The following is a 23,524-nucleotide window of genomic DNA, read 5'->3' on the forward strand; positions in this document are numbered from 1 at the left end:
CATGAACATGTCTCTGACCCAAAGGAAAGCTTAAGCACCTCCTTTATCGGCCAAAAGCACCTTTAACAAAGAACCACCGCTTCACATTTGGTGGCTAAAGCTACATGCAACACCTCACCACCTTCGGAGGCCGAACATTAGAGTTTAGGGGGCCGAACATGGGGTACTTTCGGCGGCCGAACTTCAACTTTCGGGGGCCGAAAGTGGCAAAGACTTCCTTAGCCTTTTCTCTTCAAAACTCATTTCTTTTCTAAAACAAAAGCTTAAAACATGTAAAAACATTTTAGAAAACCTTCACTCTACCCTTCAGGGATGCTTTGACATCCTAGATTCCATCGGACGGTAGGAATTTCGATGTCTGAACATGCCGGGTATTAGACTTTCAGTTTCATTTTTGCGTTAGCCTTGATCTGAATAGCCATAGTTGATTTTTTTTTTTTTAGTTTTTGCTTTCAATAACACACACAACTACAACCTTCTTCTTCTTTTTGTTTTGCTCTACTCAAACTGATGAACTATGTTGAATGAGCTTTTCTTTCCATGACCCCATTGATGTAATGACTCTTTAAACTTATGTTGAATCAATTGCAGTGAGTTATATTCATGTTTGAGAATTACCTTTTGAATTGAATCTTTGAGCTTGCTATGGTGAAAAATGTATTGATGACATTCGTTAGAGAGAATGAATTGAAAATTGTGTGAATGAACTTAACATGACTTGATTTAGCAATTGGTGTTGAATTGTCCAATGCATTGATTAAAGAAATTCAGCAAAGGCTTAGACTTCATAAGCACAATTGAAAACTGTTCCAATGGTTGAAAGACTATGAACAGAGCTAGTAGCCACTTGGACATGTGACCAACTGAGTAACTGGGGGTGGGTATCACCAATATGTACCTTCACATCAAAAGGTTGGTGACTTTTTCAAGCAAGATTAATGTGCAAAAGGCTTAATAAAGTACTTCAAGGTAAGGGCAAATCACTCTGAAAGTTAGAAAAAGTCTTAACTGAACAATAAAATGTGCATGTGTAATCTGTCTCTTGAGGAAAACAAATCCTAGCCATGGTAAGTAAAGGGAAACAAGGAAAAAAGGTGAGTAATCTTCATGTCTACATTCTTCACTGCAATGATTCAAAATAGGTGTCTTGAGTAAGAGCTTAAGTGGAAATAAGGATCAAATAGCAAAGAAGGCTTATTTGACTATGTTTGTTTACTTGAGGACAAGCAAAAAGCTAGGTGTGGGGGTATTTGATAGAGCATATTTTAGTCCATATTATCATAATCTTATTGACATTTATTTACACCTTTTCTACCTAATTTTGTGGTTTTAATCATGTTTTGCATATATTAGGTGTAAAGAGACAATCTAGAGAAAATGCTCTTAAAACTATCAAAAAGTGCCAAATATGAAAAGTGCCAAAAAAGAAAAGTTTTCAAATAAGGAAAGTTTTCAGAAAAGGAAAGTCTTCAAATAAGGAACGTGTAGAAGCAAAAGCAAATAAGGAAAGCTTAGTCAGAAGATTATTTGAAATTCAAAATGCAGATCTTTCTTTCCTTATTCAAAGATGAGCACACACTGCAGCAGTCAAATCTTCCTATTTAGGCAGCAAGATTTCAAGGAGATGCACTTGCCTCTTCCACATTGAGCATTCAAAATTCAAATGAAGGCTCCACCTAAAAAGGAAAGACTGGACAAATATCTTTCCACTTCTGCAAATTAATGACCGCACACTCTCCTTCCTCTTCTGCAGTCCATGCGCACGCCACTTGCCTCCTGAAGCCAGGGCGCACGCCCTTCCTCTTCTAAAAGCCTTGGGACGTGCCTCTTTCCTTTTGAAGCTTAAGCCACGCATCCTTCCTCTTCTGAAAGCATTAATGCACGATTCTTTCCTCTTCTGAAGACAAGCCACGCGTCTCCTTCCCTCTGGTGAGCTTGCAACGCGATACTTTCCTCTTTTGCAACTACTTGGGCAGCAAGTTGTACATGGAAAGCATCTTGGGCAGCTTCTTCACTAATTAGGAAGCAAGGGAGACCTAGGGCAGCATCTAATCCTATTTAAAGAGAGCACAAGGCCAGCTGCACAACTCTTCTACCTCTCTCCACGTTTTTGCAAATCCTTTGGCACAAGACTCTCATCCGGCTCCATCTTCCTCTACCTTTCTTTTATTTTTGGTTTTTGTTCAGCCATGAGTAGCTGAAACCTTTTTATCTAGTTGAGGATTGGTTGAAACTAAGGTTGTTTTATGGGTTGTGAGATCTGAACACACATTGTTTGTCTTTTGGTTATTCAATATTCATACAGTTCATGCTTGAAATCTATTATTACTTTGTTGTTTTGATCAAATTGGCCGCTTGATTCTTGATTGCAAGGTAATTAATTGTTAGTTTGGATAATTTTTAGTCCGTAATTGCTGGAATTATTCAAACATAAGAACACTTGGTGTAACAACTAAGAAATTGTATGATCTAGCAACATCTCATGCGTTTGAGTAGTTAGGATTGGATCTCTCTCTTTCTTCATACAATTAACAATTGTTTTGATGCCTAAGGCCCAAAGATGTTCCTTGGCAATTTGTTAATTAGTAATTAATTAGAGGACATTCCCTAATTGATTTAATCATAAGGAGAGACATGGTGGTGAGAAGCGTTTTCCATCTCCATAACTAATCTATAGAATCAACCAAAAGAACATAAGTTTCAATGATCAATCTAAACAACCAAAATGGATCCATCTCTTCAACTAGACCTTTCTCATATTTGATTTCATCTTATTTTTATTATTCTCTTATTTAATTGCTTTTAGTAGTTGTTAAATCAAATCAATCTCAAAACCCTCTATTTTACTTCTATTGCACTTTCTTTTTATTCCGCTTTCAGTTACTTGCTTTTAGTTGTGTTTTCAGTTAATTCTCCTGGTCTCGTTGAGAAAAATAGATTAGTTTCCAATTCTCTGTGGATTCGATCCTTTACCACTATCTGCAGTAGTAATATTATTGATAACCGGAAAGGTTATTTTTGACCGGCTTCGACAACCGCGAGTCATCTTCCATCACTTCAAAGTGACTCCCGTATGTTGTCTCCCAATTGCATTCTATTTATGTGCTGCTTTGAGTTTCTTTGTCTATGTTGGGTGTAATACCCGGCTAGAATCCGGCACCGAAATTCCTATTGTCTGATGGAATCCGGGGTGTTGGGATTCTATATAAGGGTAGGAGTTATGGTTTCTATGTGTTATGAGGTGTTTTATGGTTTTACAGTTCTTTAGTTTTGAGTTTTGAGTTGAAATGAACCAAGGCAGAGGAGCCAAGTTCGGCCGCCGAAAGTGCTCAATGTTTGGCTTCCGAAGTTCAGGTTCGGCCCCCGAATGTTGCATGGTTTTGCATGCGATTCGGCAGCCGAAGCTGTGTTGGTCAGCCAGCTTTTGAGCCATCCTTAGTCAGCATTGTGGACAGGTGTTATGTCCAACTTGTTGCTAGAAGTTGGCCACGTCTCCCTTGGTTTATTTGCTGAGTTTGAGCAGCTCATGCAGAGTTGTTAGATCATTCACACGGGTTTGAAGGTTGTGAAGTAAAAAGTGAGGTTGAGAGAGTGTGAGAGTGTGAGAGGAGGTGATCCGTTTTCCCTTGTTCAGAGTGTGTAGCTTCTTACTACAGGAGGTAAGTGATGTTCTTGAATATGTTTTCTGAAGGTTTTAGTGGGATTTGTGGAAGGAGATGTATGTTTAGGTTTTTAATGGGAGTTTAGATGATTTATGCATGTATACATGTTTATGTGTTATGTTTGTTTTGTTGTTTGGGGTTATTAGATAGTTTTGGACCCCTGTGGACATATACGTGAGTATATGTGAGTTGAGTAGAGGAGGTAGGCATGTTTTGGAGAGCTTGAAGGGAAGGAGGAGATGGTTTGCCGTTGAAGCTGAGTTCTGGATGAACTCAGGTTCGGCAGCCGAAGGTGCATTCGGCCGCCGAACCTCTTGCATGGTGGCTTAGGCTGCCACAGTTTGCCCCCGCGAGTTTTACATGTTCGGCTCTGTGTGGGGGATTCGGCCGCCGAAGGTGCCGCCGAAGGTGCTTGAGTTTCGTCTCTGGAGAGGACTTTCGGCCGCCGAACCTGCCGCCGAAAGTGTTCTGTCCAGCTTTCCTTTGCTTGCTTTGCATGACTATTAGAGAGAGTTTTAGGGGATTCTTGGGGAGTTTAAATAGAGTTATTTCTACGCTTGTTTGGTCCCTCATATGAGTCCATATGTACCTATACAGACCAGAGGAACCAGAGAGAGCAGCAGTGAGTACTGCGCCAGAGGTTCAGAACCTGCAGAGTCAGTCAGTCCAGATAGCCAGAGGTGAGTGGAACTAAACTTATGACTTTTAATTGAACCACAAACTGCTTTTAGCATATCTCATGCATCATGTTTATGCCATAGGTTGATTGCATTAGTAGTCACGAATATGTTGCATTGCATTGTGATTTGGTGATGTGAGTGAATGCTGAATGATCCAATAGTCTCAGACAGGAAGTCCAGGAGCCTTTGACTACGCCCTGGCAGGTATAGTGAAGTCCAGGAGCCTTTGACTATGCCCTGGCAGGTATAGCAAAGTCCAGGAGCCTTTGACTACGCCCTGGCAATGGTAAGTACAATGGTGTTATATACACATATACATATATGACAGGAAGACCAGGTGCTCGATTCTACGCCCTGGCACAGAGTTACTGGGACTATGTGGTGACAGGTTTACTCTTGATGTGGCTTGTCTGTGATATGGTGCATTCCATGAGATCATATTTTCCTGAGATGTTTTACTGTTCTACTCACTGGGCTATAGAGCTCATCCCACTCCCTTAACCCCAGTTTTGCAGGTTCAGTGTACAGTGTACAGGGACAGTCCAGCAGAGTGCAGGAAAAGTAAAGAGATCTGTAATAGCTTAGAGTGGACATGTAATATTAAAGAGATGTAATAGTTGTTGCTAGACCTAGTGATGTATGTTTTGTACATGATCTGTATATGTATATATGTTTTCCTGTATGTGAAAACCAGGCTTAACAGGTATGAATTAACCCATCTAGAGCAAGCTCTAGTCAGGGATACAGAGTACAGAGTACATGAGTACAGAGTACAGAGATAGTGCATGCACAGGTTAAGCCTTGGTTCAGAAAAGAGTTTTATTTTCACATAAATGTATGATCATGTATGAGATTTACAGGTACACAGAGAGTATAGCAGGCTTGCTACGGGTTCTGGCGGCCTTAAGCCGACCTGAATCCTAGCGCCAGTGACGGTCCATTTTGGGGTCGTTACAGATTGGTATCAGAGCCCTAGGTTCACATGATCGGACCTATAGAGACAGTGTTGGGCTCAGACAGGTTAGAAGTGGTCAAGCACAATAGGAAATCATGTCCACTAGGATAGGGTCTTGAGTCCTATCTGCTATGATATGCCATATGTGTATGATTGATATGTGATGTTTATGTGCTAAAGTGGTATGTTATATGTTGTGTTTCCAGAGTAAAGATGCGAGGAACTCGTCGATCAGCTCGATTGACTGGAGTCCCACCAGAGAATGAGAGATCAGCTGCTCGTCCTCCTGCATTGCCAAGGGCAAGGTCTCAGAGATCTAGCAGGGAAGGTACGTCAATAGACCCTAGAAGGTCTGTCGACGAGAGCAGAAGAGGTACTGTTAGGGGAGGAAGATCAGAGGAAAGGAGGGAAGCTATGGAGATTGATCAGTCTAGAGATGACAGCATGGGTATAGGCAGTTTTGAGGAAGGTATGGGAGAGTCGCAGGGAGGTGCTCAGACCTCAGGTTTTGGCTATCCAGAGTATCCGATGGGAGGTATGTCGGAGTACTCGAGTTTTGTGCCATATCCTCCTTATATGCCTTATATGCCTTATCCTTACTATCCACCATATCCTATGTATCCCTCTTCCCCTACCCATCCAAGTGCAGCACACCTAGAGCCAAATGAACCAGTATTACCACCAGAACCAGTAGCCCCTGTTGTTGACAGACATGAACCTAGCTCATCTGGAGGTAAAGTCCAAATGACGGAGTACTTGAAATTGGATGCTCCTAAATACAATACGGGAGATGATCCATTTGATTACCTTAGAGCAGTTAGGATGATCACCGGTGAATTGGGAGCAGATGATAGGAGAGCCATTGAGATGGCAGGTTTCACAATAAAATGCAAGAAGGCCAGAGAATGGTTTAAGAATTATGTGGAGCCGAGAATGGACAGTATGTCATGGGGAGAGTTCGCCAATGAGTTTGCAGGGTGGGCTTTTCCTGACAGTTCGAGGGAGATGAAAGTAATTGAATTTGAACAGTTACGACAGACAGATGAGATGAGTGTTGATGAATTCACAGATAAGTTCCTGGATCTGCTTCAGTACATGGGTCAAGCCTATGATACTGATCAGAAGAAAGCAAGGAGATATACGATGAGACTGCATCCCAGGTATGCTTCCTTGATTCTTCCAGCAGAAAAGGAGAGTTTCCATACGATAGTAGACGCAGCCAGGAAAATGGAAGCTAGTGCCAATATTCAGAAACAGTCAAAGGCACAGGCTTCGGGTTCTAAAGCCCCCACACCAAGCAGTAAAAGATGGGATAGAGCAAAAGGAACAAAGAGTAAGTTCTGGAATAAAGTCAAGTCAGGTCTGGGAATAGGTAGTGGCTCAAGCTCTGGCACAGCTCCAGTCTGCAGACGATGCGGAAAACCACATGGAGGAGTTTGTCGGTTGGGATCTACAGCTTGTTTTCGATGTGGACAGGAAGGGCATATTGCTCGGGATTGTCCGCAGATGACTTTTGTACCATCCCAGCAGATGAGTTCAGGCAGTGTGGTACAGCCAGTTGTACGGCCAGCAGCTCCAGTCATGCCTCAGACTAGTGGCAGAGGTAGAGGGAGAGGGGTAGCCTCTACTTCAGCAGCAGGTTCCCGAGGTGGAAATCCGATAGCCCCAGCACGGATTTTCACAGTGACACAGGAGGAGGCTAACACGTCGAACACAGTGGTGTCAGGTAATCTCATCATTGGGTGTTCAGATGTGTATGCTTTGATGGACCCCGGTGCTTCTCATTCCTTTATTGCTTCGAGAGCCATAGAGAGGTTGGGTTTGATCAGTTCTGAGTTAGAGTATCCTCTCTGGGTCAGTGGACCTAGATGTGACCCATCAGTGGCAGTGTCAGTCTGTCGTTTCAGTCCAGTATTCATAGAGGGTAGATGCCTTCCAGCTGACCTTGTGGTTCTAGATTTGACAGATTTTGATGTCATTCTAGGGATGGATTGGCTATCTGCATATAGTGCTACGTTGGACTGTCGAGAGAAGCTAGTGAGTCTCAGAGACCAGGATGGGTCAGAGTGTGTCTTCAGAGGAGACAGGAGAGGTACACCCAGAGGTATGATTTCAGCCCTTCAGGCTCGTCGTTTGCTTAGGAGGGGTTGTCAGGGGTTTCTAGCTCATGTGAGAGAGCTAGACAGTCAGGTTAGGGAACCAGCCACAGTACCAGTAGTCCGAGAGTTTCTCGATGTGTTCCCAGACGATTTGCCAGTACTACCACCTGATAGGGAGATAGGGTTTGAAATTGAATTATTGCCAGGTACCAGACCTATCTCTATTCCTCCCTACAGGATGGCGCCAGCTGAGTTAATAGAGTTGAAAGAACAGTTGCAGGACTTGGTAGATAAGGGTTTCATCCGCCCTAGTACCTCACCTTGGGGTGCTCCAGTGCTCTTTGTTAGAAAGAAGGATGGATGCCTTAGACTTTGTATCGACTACAGACAGTTGAACAAGGTCACTATCAAGAATAGGTATCCCTTACCTCGGATTGATGATCTATTTGACCAGCTAGCTGGAGCAGGTTGTTTCTCGAAAATAGATCTGAGATCTGGGTATCATCAGTTGAGAGTCAGAGAGGCAGATGTGCCTAAGACAGCTTTCCGGACCAGATATGGGCATTATGAGTTCTTAGTGATGCCGTTCGGGTTGACTAACGCCCCTGCAGCATTTATGGATCTCATGAACAGGGTATTTAGTGAGTTTCTGGATCACTTTGTCATTGTGTTTATCGATGATATCTTAGTGTATTCCAGAGATGCAGAGGAGCATGCCCAGCATCTGAGGATTGTTTTGCAGACACTGAGAGAGCATGGTTTATATGCCAAGTTCTCGAAGTGTGAGTTTTGGTTACGGAGCATTGCCTTCTTGGGACATGTGGTATCAGCAGAGGGTATTGAGGTAGACCCCAAGAAGATAGAGGCTGTAGCTAACTGGCCCAGACCCATGACAGTGACTGAGATTAAAAGCTTTCTGGGACTGCAGGTTACTACAGGAGGTTCGTTCAGAACTTCTCAAAGATAGCAGCTCCTATGACCAAATTGACTCAAAAGAACCAGAAGTTTATCTGGTCAGACCAGTGTGAAGAGAGCTTTGAGGAGCTCAAGAGGAGATTGACAACAGCACCAGTGTTAGCTCTGCCTGTCAGTAATGAAGAGTTCACAGTGTTCTGTGATGCATCTCGAGTGGGATTGGGTTGTGTATTGATGCAGAGTGATAGAGTCATAGCTTATGCTTCTAGACAGTTGAAGAAGCACGAGTTGAATTACCCTACCCATGACCTGGAGATGGCAGCAGTTATCTTTGCACTTAAGATGTGGCGGCATTACCTCTACGGGGTTAAATGCGAGATCTTCACTGATCACAAGAGTTTACAGTACATCTTAAGTCAGAGAGAGCTGAATTTGCGGCAGAGAAGGTGGGTTGAATTGCTCAGTGATTATGATTGTAAGATCCAGTATCATCCGGGTAAGGCGAATGTTGTGGCAGACGCCCTAAGCCGGAAGTCACTAGGCAGTTTATCCCATATAGCAGCAGAGCGGAGACCAGTTGTGATGGAGCTTTATAAGCTCTTTGACGAGGGATTACAGCTAGAGTTGTCTGGTACAGGTGCATTGATAGCACAGATGAGAGTGACACCTGTGTTTCTGGAGCAGATAGCTCAGAGACAGCATGAGGACCCTGAGTTAATGAAAATTGCCAGGACTGTTCAGTCAGGCAATAGTGCAGAGTTCAGATTTGACAGCAAAGGGAGTTTTATTTTCACATAAATGTATGATCATGTATGAGATTTACAGGTACACAGAGAGTATAGCAGGCTTGCTACGGGTTCTGGCGGCCTTAAGCCGACTTGAATCCTAGCGCCAGTGACGGTCCATTTTGGGGTCGTTACATTGGGGTTTTGCCCCCTCAGTCACTTTGTTCTCCACCTTTTTCCATCTTGTTCGGTCTAACCATGAGTTCTACTACTTTGGACCCTGGGTAGGATTATCCATCTTCACCGGGTACAAAGACTCGATAAAAGACTGAGCTGAGGCCTTTATGGTTGTCAAGATGAAAGAGAGCTCAAGGATCAACTGAGATATTGATCTCTCTTAGGGGGAAGTCCCTAAGGGCTGCAACGACTTTCCCAGGTTGATCCTGTTAGACCAAGTCTTCCTTCTTCAACTAACCTCTGTAAGGAAGAAGTGTGATGTAATACCCGGCATGTTCAGACATCGAAATTCCTACCGTCCGATGGAATCTAAGATGTCAGAGCATCCCTGAAGGGTAGAGTGAAGGTTTTCTAAAATGTTTTTACATGTTTTAAGCTTTTGTTTTAGAAAAGAAATGAGGTTTGAAGAGAAAAGGCTAAGGAAGTCTTTGCCACTTTCGGCCCCCGAAAGTTGAAGTTCGGCCGCCGAAAGTACCCCATGTTCGGCCCCCTAAACTCTAATGTTCGGCCTCCGAAGGTGGTGAGGTGTTGCATGTAGCTTTAGCCACCAAATGTGAAGCGGTGGTTCTTTGTTAAAGGTGCTTTTGGCCGAGAAAGGAGGTGCTTAAGCTTTCCTTTGGGTCAGAGACATGTTCATGCTTCCCCTTAGTGACTTACCTAGTTTCTCATCAAATCTTTCAAAGAAAAATAAGTTTAAAGTGAGTTTAAGATAGTTTTGAGAAGTTGTGGAGTTTAAGAACTTGTGAAGCTTGAATCTCCATCTTTTCAAGTTTGGAGTCACACCAGCCTTTGTTCCTCAAGAGGTAAGTGTGAATCCTTAGTTTTTATCATGTTTTACATAAGCTTGATGAAGGAGAAGGGGAGTTATGCATGTGTATGCATAAGTTATGCATAGTAGGGTGCATAAATCGTTTATGCTATATGTATGCTTGATGTGTGTTGTTGGTTGGAGTTTTAATGTGGTTTAAGACTCCTATATGCATGATTAAGTGGTAGAGCAGGTGGGATGCATGTTTGGAGGGTTAGTGTTTGGATGGCATGGTTGTGCACGAAGCTGAGTTCTGGATGAACTCAGGTTCGGCCGCCAAATGTGGGAGTTCGGCCGCCGAACCTCTTCTGAAGGCAGTTTTGGCTGCCTAAGGTTGCCCCCGAACATTTGGACTTTCGGATCTGTCATGCACATTCGGCCGCCGAAGGTGCCCCCGAAAGTGCCCTGTCCAGCTTTCCTTTGCATGTTTTCCATGGTTGTTCTAAGGTGTTTTAAGGGGTTTTTGGGGAGATGTTTAGAGATATGTTAGAGTATGTTTGGTCCCTCATTTAAGTCTATCTGTGTAGGCACAGACCAGAGGAACCAGAGAGTTCAGCAGTGAGTACCGCTTCAGGAGCCTGCAGAGTCAGTCAGAGTCAGTCAGAGGTGAGTGGAACTACACTTAATTCTTTTAATTACGAAATGTAATGTTTTTAGCATATTTCATTCATCATGAGTATGCATAGGATGATTGCATTAGAAATCACGAATATGTTGCATTGCATAGTTAATTGTTGATGTGGGTGAATGCTGAATGATCCAATAGTCCCAGACAGGAAGTCCAGGACCCCATTCTACGGCCTGGCAGGTATAGAGAGTTCAGGACCCCATTCTACGGCCTGACAGGTTTGTTTTTGTACAGGAAGTCCAGGACCCCATGCGATGGCCTGGCAGATTTATTATTTATACAGGAAAAATCCAGGACCTCATCACTGGCCTGGAAATTTAAAATATGTGTGTATGTATGTATGGATGTATGTATGCATTACAGGAAGACCAGGACCCCAGTCGACGGCCTGGCACGGATTAGATACTGGGACTATGTGGTGACAGGTTTACCCTAGATGTGAATTGTCTGTGATATGATGCATTCCATAAGATCATGTTTTAATGACAGGTTTTATTGTTCTACTCACTGGGCTATAGAGCTCATCCTTCTCCCTTATTCCCAGTTTTGCAGGTTTCAGTATACAGGTTGTACAAGGGCAAGTCAGAGGTGCATAAAAAAAAAAGAGAGCTTGTAATAGTTAGAGTGGATATGTAATATTAAAGAGATGTATTAGTTGTGTAAATAGTTAAAGTGTGCTTGACTTAGTTATTCTGTTTTATAAGTCTTTTGTATACATGATCAAGTTATATAACTGTTTTACAAACAGGTGAAAAACCAGGCTTAACAGGTATGATTTAACCCATCTAGAGCAAGCTCTAGTCAGGGGTACAGAGTACAAAGTATAGAGATTGTGCATGCACAGGTTAAGCCATAGTTCAGAGAAAGAAAAGTTTTTATTTTCACAGAAAATATATGATCATGTATGAGTTTTTACAGGTACACAGAGAGTATAGCAGGCTTGCTACGGGTTCTGGCGGCCTTATGCCGACCTGAATCCTAGCGCCGGTGACGGTCCATTCCCGGGTCGTTACAGATTGGTATCAGAGCCCTAGGTTCACATGATCGGACCTATAGAGAGAGTGTCGGGCTCATAGAGGATAGAATTGGTCAAGCACAATAGGAAAACATGTCCACTCGGATAGGATGTTAGTCCTGTCTTTTGATGTTATGATATGCCATGAATATGCATGTGTATTATTGACATGTGCTGTTATATGCTGATGTGCTATATTGTGTGTTTTGTTCTCAGGAAGTTAAGATGCGAGGAGCTCGTCGATCAGTTCGATTGACTAGAGATCCACCAGAAAGTGAGAGAGTAGATGCTCAACCTCCTGTTTTGCCAAGGGCAAGATCTCAGAGATCAAGCAGGGAGGGTATGTCAATGGACCCTAGAAGGTCTTTAGACGAGAGCAGAAGAGGCGTTGTTAGGGGAGGAAGATCGGAGGAAGTGAGAGAAGCTATGGAGGTAGAACAGGCCATGGATGAAAGCATGGGTATTGGTAGGTCTGATGAGGGTATGGGAGAGTTTCAGGGAGGCACTCAGGCCTCGGGGTTTGGTTATCCATTCTCTTTTCCGGACCCAGATTATTCAATGGGAGATGTGTCGGAGTACTCCAGTTACATCCCATATTCTCCTTACATGCCATACATACCTCATTATGATCCACCATATCCCATGTATCCACCCTCACCTGTGCATCAAAGTACAGCGTATCCAGAACAAGATGAACCAGTACCTCCACCACAACCAGAACCAGTAATTCAGATACCTCGACCTCATTTACCCGAGAGAAGAAGGGTGAAAATGATAGAGTACCTGAAATTGGATGCTCCTAAGTTTAACCCAGGAGATGATCCATTTGAATACCTCAGATCAGTCAGGATGATAACCAGTGAGTTGGGAGCAGATGATTGTAGAGCCATTGAAATGGCAGGGTTCACACTTAAATGCAAGAAAGCTCAGGAATGGTTTAAAAACTATGTGGAACCCAGGATGGACAGTATGTCATGGGGAGAGTTCGCCAATGAATTTGCAGGGTGGGCTTTTCCTGACAGTTCTAGGGAGATGAAAGTAGTGGAATTTGAGCAGTTGAGACAGACAGATGAAATGAGTGTTGATGAATTTATAGACAAGTTCCTGGATTTGCTTCAGTATGTGGGTCAAGCCTATGATACTGATCAGAAGAAGGCAAGGAGATATACTATGAGACTTCATCCCAGGTATTCTTCCTTGATTCTTCCAGCAGAAAAGGAGAGTTTCCACTCTATAGTGGATGCAGCCAGGAAAATGGAGGCAAGTTCCAATATTCAGAAACAATCAAGAGCACAGGCTTCGAGTTCTAAGGCCCCTAGTACAGGTACGTCAGGCAGTAAGAGATGGGACAAGGCAAAAGGAGCAAAGAAAAAGTTCTGGGGTAAAGTTAAGTCTGGTCTGGGATTTGGTAGTGGCTCAAGCTCTGGCACAGCTAATCCAGTATGTCAGAAATGTGGAAGACCACATAGGGGAGCTTGTCAGTTGGGATCTACAGCTTGTTATAGATGTGGACAGGAAGGGCATATTGCTCGGTATTGTCCTCAGATGACTTTTATGGCACCATCTCAGCAGATGAGTTCAGGCAGTGTAGTACAGCCAGCAGCTCCAGTCATGCCTCAGAGTAGTGGCAGAGGTAGAGGGAGAGGGGCAGCCTCTACTTCAGCAGCAGGTTCCCGAGGTGGAAATCTGGTAGCCCCAGCACGGATTTTCACTGTGACTCAGGAGGAGGCTAACACGTCAAACACAGTGGTGTCAGGTAATCTCATCATTGGGTGTTCTGATGTGTATGCTTTGATGGACCCCGGTGCTTCTCATTCCTTTATTGCTTCGAGAGCCGTAGAGAGATTGGGTTTGATCATTTCTGAGTTAGAGTATCCTCTCTGGGTCAGTGGACCCAAGTGTGACCCATCAGTGGCAGTGTCAGTCTGTCGTTTCAGTCCAGTGTTCATAGAGGGTAGGTGCCTTCCAGCTGACCTTGTGGTTCTAGACTTGACTGATTTTGATGTCATTCTAGGGATGGATTGGCTATCTGCATATAGTGCTACATTGGACTGTCGAGAGAAGTTAGTGAGTCTCAGAGACCAGGATGGGTCAGAGTGTGTCTTCAGAGGAGACAGGAGAGGTACACCCAGAGGTATGATTTCAGCCCTTCAGGCTCGTCGTTTGCTTAGGAGGGGTTGTCAGGGGTTTCTAGCTCATGTGAGAGAGCTAGATAGTCAGGTTAGGGAACCAGCCACAGTACCAGTAGTTCAAGAGTTTCTCGATGTGTTCCCAGACGATTTGCCAGGACTACCACCTGATAGGGAGATAGGGTTTGACATTGAATTATTGCCAGGTACCAGACCTATCTCTATTCCTCCCTATAGGATGGCGCCAGCAGAGTTAAAAGAATTGAAGGAGCAGTTGCAGGACTTGGTAGATAAGGGTTTCATCCGCCCTAGTACCTCACCTTGGGGTGCTCCAGTGCTTTTTGTCAAGAAGAAGGATGGATCCCTCAGACTTTGTATCGACTATAGACAGTTGAACAAGGTCACTATCAAGAATAGGTATCCCTTACCTCGGATTGATGATCTATTTGACCAGCTAGCTGGAGCAGGTTGTTTCTCGAAAATAGATCTGAGATCCGGGTATCATCAGTTGAGAGTCAGAGAGGCAGATGTGCCTAAGACAGCTTTCCGGACCAGATATGGGCATTATGAGTTCTTAGTGATGCCGTTCGGGTTGACTAACGCCCCTGCAGCATTTATGGATCTCATGAACAAGGTATTTAGTGAGTTTCTGGATCACTTTGTCATTGTGTTTATCGATGATATCTTAGTGTATTCCAGAGATGCAGAGGAGCATGCCCAGCATCTGAGGATCATTTTGCAGACACTGAGAGAGCATGGTTTATATGCCAAGTTCTCGAAGTGTGAGTTTTGGTTGCAGAGCATTTCCTTCTTGGGACATGTAGTATCAGCAGAGGGTATTGAGGTAGACCCCAAGAAGATAGAGGCTGTAACTAACTGGCCCAGACCCACTACAGTAACAGAGATTAAAAGCTTTTTGGGACTGGCAGGTTATTACAGGAGGTTCGTTCAGGACTTCTCGAAGATAGCAGCTCCTATGACCAAATTGACTCAGAAGAACCAGAAGTTTGTCTGGTCAGACCAGTGTGAAGAGAGCTTTGAGAAGCTCAAGAGGAGATTGACCACAGCACCAGTGTTAGCTCTGCCTGTTAGTAATACAGATTTCACAGTGTTCTGTGATGCGTCTCGAGTGGGATTAGGTTGTGTTTTGATACAGAGAGACAGGGTGATTGCTTATGCTTCTAGACAGTTGAAGAAGCACGAGTTGAATTACCCTACCCATGACCTAGAGATGGCAGCAGTTATCTTTGCACTTAAGATGTGGCGGCATTACCTCTACGGGGTTAAATGCGAGATCTTCACCGATCACAAGAGTTTACAGTACATCTTAAGTCAGAGAGAGCTGAATTTGCGGCAAAGAAGATGGGTCGAATTGCTCAGTGATTATGATTGTAAAATCCAGTATCATCCGGGTAAGGCAAATGTTGTCGCAGACGCCCTAAGCCGGAAGTCATTAGGCAGTTTATCCCATATAGCAGCAGAGCGGAGACCGGTTGTGATGGAGCTTTATAAGCTCTTTGACGAGGGATTACAGTTAGAGTTGTCTGGTACAGGTGCGTTGATAGCACAGATGAGAGTGACACCTGTGTTTCTGGAGCAGATAGCTCAGAGACAGCACGAGGACCCTGAATTGATGAAAATTGCCAGAACTGTTCAGTCAGGCAACAATGCAGAGTTTAGATTTGACAGCAAAGGGATCCTTCGCTATGGGAGTCGACTTTGTGTACCAGATAGGGGCAGTGTGAAGGAAGACATTATGAGGGAAGCTCATAATGCGAGGTACAGTGTTCACCCAGGAGCCACCAAGATGTATCAGGATCTGAAAAGGGTCTATTGGTGGCCAGCCATGAAGAAAGAAGTGGCGCAATTCGTAACAGCCTGTGAGGTTTGTCAGAGGGTGAAATTAGAGCATCAGAAACCAGCCGGAATGCTTAACCCATTACCGATTCCAGAATGGAAATGGGAGAACATAGCCATGGATTTTGTAGTGGGTTTACCAGTAGCGTCCAACAGGATAGACTCGATATGGGTGATTGTGGACAGACTCACGAAATCTGCTCATTTTCTTCCAGTACGGTGTAACTATTCTGTGGATAAGTTGGCACAGGTCTATCTGGATGAGATAGTGAAATTACATGGAGTTCCAGTGTCTATAGTTTCAGACAGAGGACCACAGTTTACCTCCCGCTTTTGGCGGAGTCTGCAAAGTGCAATGGGCACGAGATTGGATTTTAGTACTGCTTTCCACCCACAGACTGATGGACAGTCAGAAAGGACCATCCAGACCATAGAGGATATGCTTCGCCTATGTGTGTTAGACTTTGGCGGTTCTTGGAGGCAGCATCTACCTTTGGTGGAGTTTGCCTACAATAACAGTCATCATGCTAGCATTGGGATGGCTCCTTATGAAGCTTTGTATGGGAGGAAGTGCAGATCCCCTGTTTGCTGGGAAGAGGTAGGAGAGAAGGCTCTTGCAGGGCCAGAGTTAGTAGACATTACTAGTAGAATGGTGCCCATGATCAGATAGAGAATCAGAACAGCTCAGAGTAGACAGAAAAGTTATGCAGACGTTCGCAGAAAGCAGTTAGAGTTTCAAGAAGGTAATTGGGTATTGCTGAAAGTGTCTCCAATGAAAGGAGTGGTTCGTTTTGGGAAGAAAGGTAAATTGGCTCCACGGTACATTGGACCCTTTGAGGTGTTGCAGAGGATCGGAAATGTGTCATATAAGCTGGATTTACCTGCTTCTATGGAGAGGATTCACCCGGTATTTCATGTTTCTATGCTACGACAGTTTGTGTCAGATCCGAATCAGGTTCTGAGTGAGCCTGAGGTGGAGATTCATACGGATCTCACCTATATAGAGCAGCCAGTGCGGATTCTGGACACGCAGATCAGACAGCTAAGGAACAAGGAGATTCCGATGGTGAAAGTTCTATGGAACCACCATAACCTAGAAGAGTGCACATGGGAGACGCGGGAGTCTATGCTCCAGCAGTATCCATATTTGTTTTGAGGTTAGTTTCCTCCTTGTGTTTTGTTTATTCTTTTAGAAACATCCGAGGACGAATGTTCTTAAGGGGGGAAGAATGTAATACCCGGCATGTTCAGACATCGAAATTCCTACCGTCCGATGGAATCTAAGATGTCAGAGCATCCCTGAAGGGTAGAGTGAAGGTTTTCTAAAATGTTTTTACATGTTTTAAGCTTTTGTTTTAGAAAAGAAATGAGGTTTGAAGAGAAAAGGCTAAGGAAGTCTTTGCCACTTTCGGCCCCCGAAAGTTGAAGTTCGGCCACCGAAAGTACCCCATGTTCGGCCCCCTAAACTCTAATGTTCGGCCTCCGAAGGTGGTGAGGTGTTGCATGTAGCTTTAGCCACCAAATGTGAAGCGGTGGTTCTTTGTTAAAGGTGCTTTTGGCCGAGAAAGGAGGTGCTTAAGCTTTCCTTTGGGTCAGAGACATGTTCATGCTTCCCCTTAGTGACTTACCTAGTTTCTCATCAAATCTTTCAAAGAAAAATAAGTTTAAAGTGAGTTTAAGATAGTTTTGAGAAGTTGTGGAGTTTAAGAACTTGTGAAGCTTGAATCTCCATCTTTTCAAGTTTGGAGTCACACCAGCCTTTGTTCCTCAAGAGGTAAGTGTGAATCCTTAGTTTTTATCATGTTTTACATAAGCTTGATGAAGGAGAAGGGGAGTTATGCATGTGTATGCATAAGTTGTGCATAGTAGGGTGCATAAATCGTTTATGCTATATGTATGCTTGATGTGTGTTGTTGGTTGGAGTTTTCATGTGGTTTAAGACTCCTATATGCATGATTAAGTGGTAGAGCAGGTGGGATGCATGTTTGGAGGGTTAGTGTTTGGATGGCATGGTTGTGCACGAAGCTGAGTTCTGGATGAACTCAGGTTCGGCCGCCGAATGTGGGAGTTCGGCCGCCGAACCTCTTCTGAAGGCAGTTTTGGCTGCCTAAGGTTGCCCCCGAACATTTGGACTTTCGGATCTGTCATGCACATTCGGCCGCCGAAGGTGCCCCCGAAAGTGCCCTGTCCAGCTTTCCTTTGCATGTTTTCTATGGTTGTTCTAAGGTGTTTTAAGGGGTTTTTGGGGAGATGTTTAGAGATATGTTAGAGTATGTTTGGTCCCTCATTTAAGTCTATCTGTGTAGGCACAGACCAGAGGAACCAGAGAGTTCAGCAGTGAGTACCGCTTCAGGAGCCTGCAGAGTCAGTCAGAGTCAGTCAGAGGTGAGTGGAACTACACTTAATTCTTTTAATTACGAAATGTAATGTTTTTAGCATATTTCATTCATCATGAGTATGCATAGGATGATTGCATTAGAAATCACGAATATGTTGCATTGCATAGTTAATTGTTGATGTGGGTGAATGCTGAATGATCCAATAGTCCCAGACAGGAAGTCCAGGACCCCATTCTACGGCCTGGCAGGTATAGAGAGTTCAGGACCCCATTCTACGGCCTGACAGGTTTGTTTTTGTACAGGAAGTCCAGGACCCCATGCGATGGCCTGGCAGATTTATTATTTATACAGGAAAAATCCAGGACCTCATCACTGGCCTGGAAATTTAAAATATGTGTGTATGTATGTATGGATGTATGTATGCATTACAGGAAGACCAGGACCCCAGTCGACGGCCTGGCACGGATTAGATACTGGGACTATGTGGTGACAGGTTTACCCTAGATGTGAATTGTCTGTGATATGATGCATTCCATAAGATCATGTTTTAATGACAGGTTTTATTGTTCTACTCACTGGGCTATAGAGCTCATCCTTCTCCCTTATTCCCAGTTTTGCAGGTTTCAGTATACAGGTTGTACAAGGGCAAGTCAGAGGTGCATAAAAAAAAAAGAGAGCTTGTAATAGTTAGAGTGGATATGTAATATTAAAGAGATGTATTAGTTGTGTAAATAGTTAAAGTGTGCTTGACTTAGTTATTCTGTTTTATAAGTCTTTTGTATACATGATCAAGTTATATAACTGTTTTACAAACAGGTGAAAAACCAGGCTTAACAGGTATGATTTAACCCATCTAGAGCAAGCTCTAGTCAGGGGTACAGAGTACAAAGTATAGAGATTGTGCATGCACAGGTTAAGCCATAGTTCAGAGAAAGAAAAGTTTTTATTTTCACAGAAAATATATGATCATGTATGAGTTTTTACTGGTACACAGAGAGTATAGCAGGCTTGCTACGGGTTCTGGCGGCCTTATGCCGACCTGAATCCTAGCGTCGGTGACGGTCCATTCCCGGGTCGTTACATGTGACATCAAGAAGTGTATGTTTATGTCCAACATTTGGGACTGTAGGGAAGCTGATATTATTATTTTTATATTTTTCTTCCTTATTGCATTTTTTTTTTCATTATTTTGAGTTCTAACTAGATTAACATCTCTTTTTCAGCCTCTGTTATTCCTATGGATAACATCAAGCTCCCGAAGAACTTTTTCCTGTCTCGAAAAAATATGAGGGTAACCCTAGCAGCCTTTAAGGCTAACAAGATGGTGGCTGACATGACCTGAGAGGTCTTTCATGCTGGGGCCCCCACAACTGCAAACCGGTCTATTGCCCCTGCCGCTACTTTGGTGTTGGTTCCTGCCACGAGGGGCTCTCGATCTGCAGCTTCAAGGGCTTTCGCTCCTGCCAAAGCACCGAATCTCGCCAAGACTTCAGCAGCTCCTAAACAGGCCTCCAAGGAGCCTATTGCACTCAGCGAGTCTGCCGGGAGTAGTTTGGAGGAGAGCATTGGAATTGCCCCTTTGGACGTCCCACCTCTCCAAGTTATGGTAGCAGTCTTAGCCTCTTTCTTCTCATCTCGGACCTCTATGACTTCAAGGTTTACTTCTTTTGGCTAGGTGCTTGGTTCCTCTACCGTGGCCAAGTACACGGCTCTGGCCTCCTCCTGTCTTCCCCAGACTACCCCTACCCCTGCTTCCATTGGAAACTTCATAGTCAGATACCGGATGCTGGTCACTGCTTCAAAGTCGTACAACATCGGCCTTCCCAATATGGCATTGTAGTTCAACGGTAGCTTCAACATGAGGAATACTGCATAGTGAGTTCGGGATAAAGGTGGTTCCCCTAGGGTGAGGACCATCTTTACTTTCCCTTCTACTGCTACTGGAGTCCCCCCTATCCCTTTTATTGGAGCCTGGTCCTTGACCAGCTGTTCCTCGAGTATGTTCATCTGCTGGAAAACCTGGTAGGGCAGTAGGTTCACCTTGCTGCCTTCGTCTACTAAAACCTTTTGGACCCTGAAGTTGTGGATGACGGCTTCTATAACCAATGCATCATCATGAGGCATCTGCACCCCTGGGCATCCTCTGAAGAAAAAGAGATGGTCATTGGGGAATATTCCACAATCTGCATTACTTCGGCACTGCTTCCCTCCCTGCTTCTACTTCTCTTATTCACTCTTCTGCTTATACAACCTCTAGTCCCTCCTACAATCATATTGATTGTCCCACTGGAGTCATCATTCACTGGTCCCCCTATCTGTCTCCAGGGCCTAACCCCTGTTGCATTCTGTTGTGGTCTCTGGCCTTTCGATTTTTTCACGAAGTTCCTGAGGTGTTCTCTCTTAATGAGCCTCTCTATCTCATTTATTAGCTGCTAGCAATCATTGGTATTATGACCATGAGTCTGATGGTACTGGCAGTACTTATTCGGTTCCCTCCTGTTTGCTTCTGCCTTTATCGGCTTGGGCCACTGTATGAAGTCCTTGTCTTGGACTGCCACGAGCACTTTAGCTCTAGACGCATTCAAGGGAGAGGTTACCTCGAGAATCCGGGGTTGATAAGGTTTCTGCTCCTTCCTTTTCTATCGGTGTCTATTCAATGCTTCAGGCCCCTGATCCCGCCTGTCTATCCGCTTATCCTCCTCAGTCTTTCCTCTATCTCCTACTTCCTTGGCAAATCTGCTAGTGTTCAAGGCATCGTCTTGTCTTATATATTTTTCTACTCTCTTCATTAGCTCTGCCAAGGTGGTGGGCGGCTTTCTACACAGCGATCCATAAAACTCGGGGGAGGTGGTACCCTTCTATATGGCTTCTACTACTCTAGCTTCGTCGAGCTTGAAAATTTTTAGAGCCTCCAAGTTGAACATATACACATATTCCCTTAGAGATTCCTTCCTTCTCTACCGAACTATTTCTAAGTAGCTCGTTTTCCTTTCGGATGGGACCCCGGCAATGAATCTGCTGATAAACACACTAGCTAAGTCTATAAAGCTTTTAATGCTCCCTGCCTCTAGGCTATTGAACCATGCTCGGGCTGGCCCAGTAAGCTTGGTGGGAAAAACTTTGCACATCAGAGCATCTGAATGGGTCTGCAGCTCCATAAACGTCTTATAGTTCAATCATGCTCCCGGGGGTTCCCCATGCTGTCATATGCGGCTATTGTCGGCATCATGAATTTTTTGGGGATGATTTCCTACTGCACCCATCTCAAAAATGGGGATGAGGTTGGTAGCAGGGGGTTGCTGCTGTCTCGTACCCCTAGCTCTACTAACAGTTGCTCCTTCAGCCTCTCCAGCTTCTGATCTACATCTACCTCTTCTATCCTTAGCCTTCTCTCGAAAATATCTCAATAGATCTCTAACTGTTTTTCATTATTTTGCAGATTCCTCTATTAAAATTAAATATTAAAGAACCCATACGAGAGAGAAAATTTCATCATCACTAAGAAATTGATGTCTTGATATATACAACTATATCCTATCTGCATATAGAATAAGCTCAAAACAGGGGAGTGTACTATTAAAGACCAAAGAAAAATAGGTAATGGTTGATCCATTAACTAAAAAATTTACAGCCAAGATAACACATGGATTAGCTTTGCTCATAATTACATGGATAAGTACACACTAATATGGTGTAATTAGCCATGTCCACTTGTCGTCACATGGATTTTTTCTCAAAAGTTCCCACCAACATCCCAAAAATAATAAAATGAATCTACATATTAAGAGCAGACGTGAACATTAAAATAAGAGTTTTTTTTTTTTACTATTATAAAGGTTTGAAGGGTATTTTTTTTAGACAAAAAATATATTAATTTCATAATCATCATGTAATAATCACCACAACAATTTTCATTATCATTAACGGAAATTTCCGTTAATAGATAATGAAATTCCGTTAGTAAAACAATTTATTAACGGATTAGTAACAGATAAAATCGGTTGTAAAAAATTCATTGATAATTTATTTATCAACGATTTTAAAATCCATTAGTGTCATTAACGGATCAGCAATGGATGATTCCGTTATTGAAACTAACGGATCACATATCCGTTAGTAAAGTAACAGATTTTTAACATGGGCTTCATTAACGGACTGAATTATCCGTTATTTACTCTAATGAAATTTTCGTTAGTAATGCATTAGTGAGAAAAAATAATGTTGGTTTTCATTACAACGGACTTTTTCTATTATTAATACCAACAGAAATTCCATTGGTAATCCGTTAGTGAAGTCCATAGTTGTTCATTATCACCCCTATACATTCATATATATCCATCATCATCTCTGTACTTTCATATATATCCATCATCACCCTGTACATTATTCAACTATATATGTAAGAATCAAATCAATCATTATATAAACTAAAATATCTTTAAAACTTACAATATTTCATAATTATATTACATATGTTAATTTTGTACAACAGATCTAAGTTAAAATAAAATTATCAACTGATCCAAATAAAATATACATACTAAACTAAACTAGCAAGCTCATCATTTATATCATAATATTAAAGACCCGAAAATCAGACCGCTACCGGCGCTAGGATCCAGATCGGCTTAAGGCCGCCGGGACCCGTAGCAAGCCTAACATACATCCTATGAACTTGTTTAATCTCATACATGATCAACAATACACATAAAAATTTAAAACTTTTCTTTCATTCATTTTCTCATGTACCAACCTCAACCTGCGCATGCACTAAACATAAACATAACCATAACATTGACCCCTCTGTGAGATCTCATTAAAGCCCCAATGGGTTACATAACATGCGTTGAGTTGGTTCACATATACATCATAAACATCTGAGATCATGTATTAAAAAGGGATAACAACATACTATGGTCAAGCACACTTCTAACATCCTTAAACATCATTACAATACATATCTATACTATACTTTTACATTACATCATACTACAGTTTGTCATGTCCACATTCTATCTATTACATACACAAGACTTTATTCTATCCGACTTCCTGCTCTATCCTGTACCTGCAAGCCTGGGGGTAAAAGGGAGAGGGGTGAGCTAAAAGCCCAGTGAGTAGAACCATAAAAACATATTAACAAACATGCTCTAATGAAATGCATCATAACACAGACAATTTACATAAGGGTTGGGTGAACTTGTCACCAAATAGTCCCAGCATCCTTTGTGCTAGGCCGTAGCATGGGGTCCTGGTCTTCCTGTCATATCATACATTACTTACCATTGCCCCAGGGCCTCCTCTGGGCTCCTGGTCTTCGAGTCCCATATCCGTGCCAGGCCGTAGAATGGGGTCCTGGTCTTTCCTCAGGGACTAATTGGGTCAGCCAACATTCACCCACATCAACAATAAAGAATGCAATGCAACATAGTCGTGAAATCTAATGCAATCATCCTATTGCATATTCATGATGCA

The sequence above is a fragment of the Manihot esculenta genome, chromosome 17 (genome assembly GCF_001659605.2).
Source record: "Manihot esculenta cultivar AM560-2 chromosome 17, M.esculenta_v8, whole genome shotgun sequence".
In the NCBI taxonomy this organism is placed as follows: domain Eukaryota; kingdom Viridiplantae; phylum Streptophyta; class Magnoliopsida; order Malpighiales; family Euphorbiaceae; genus Manihot; species Manihot esculenta.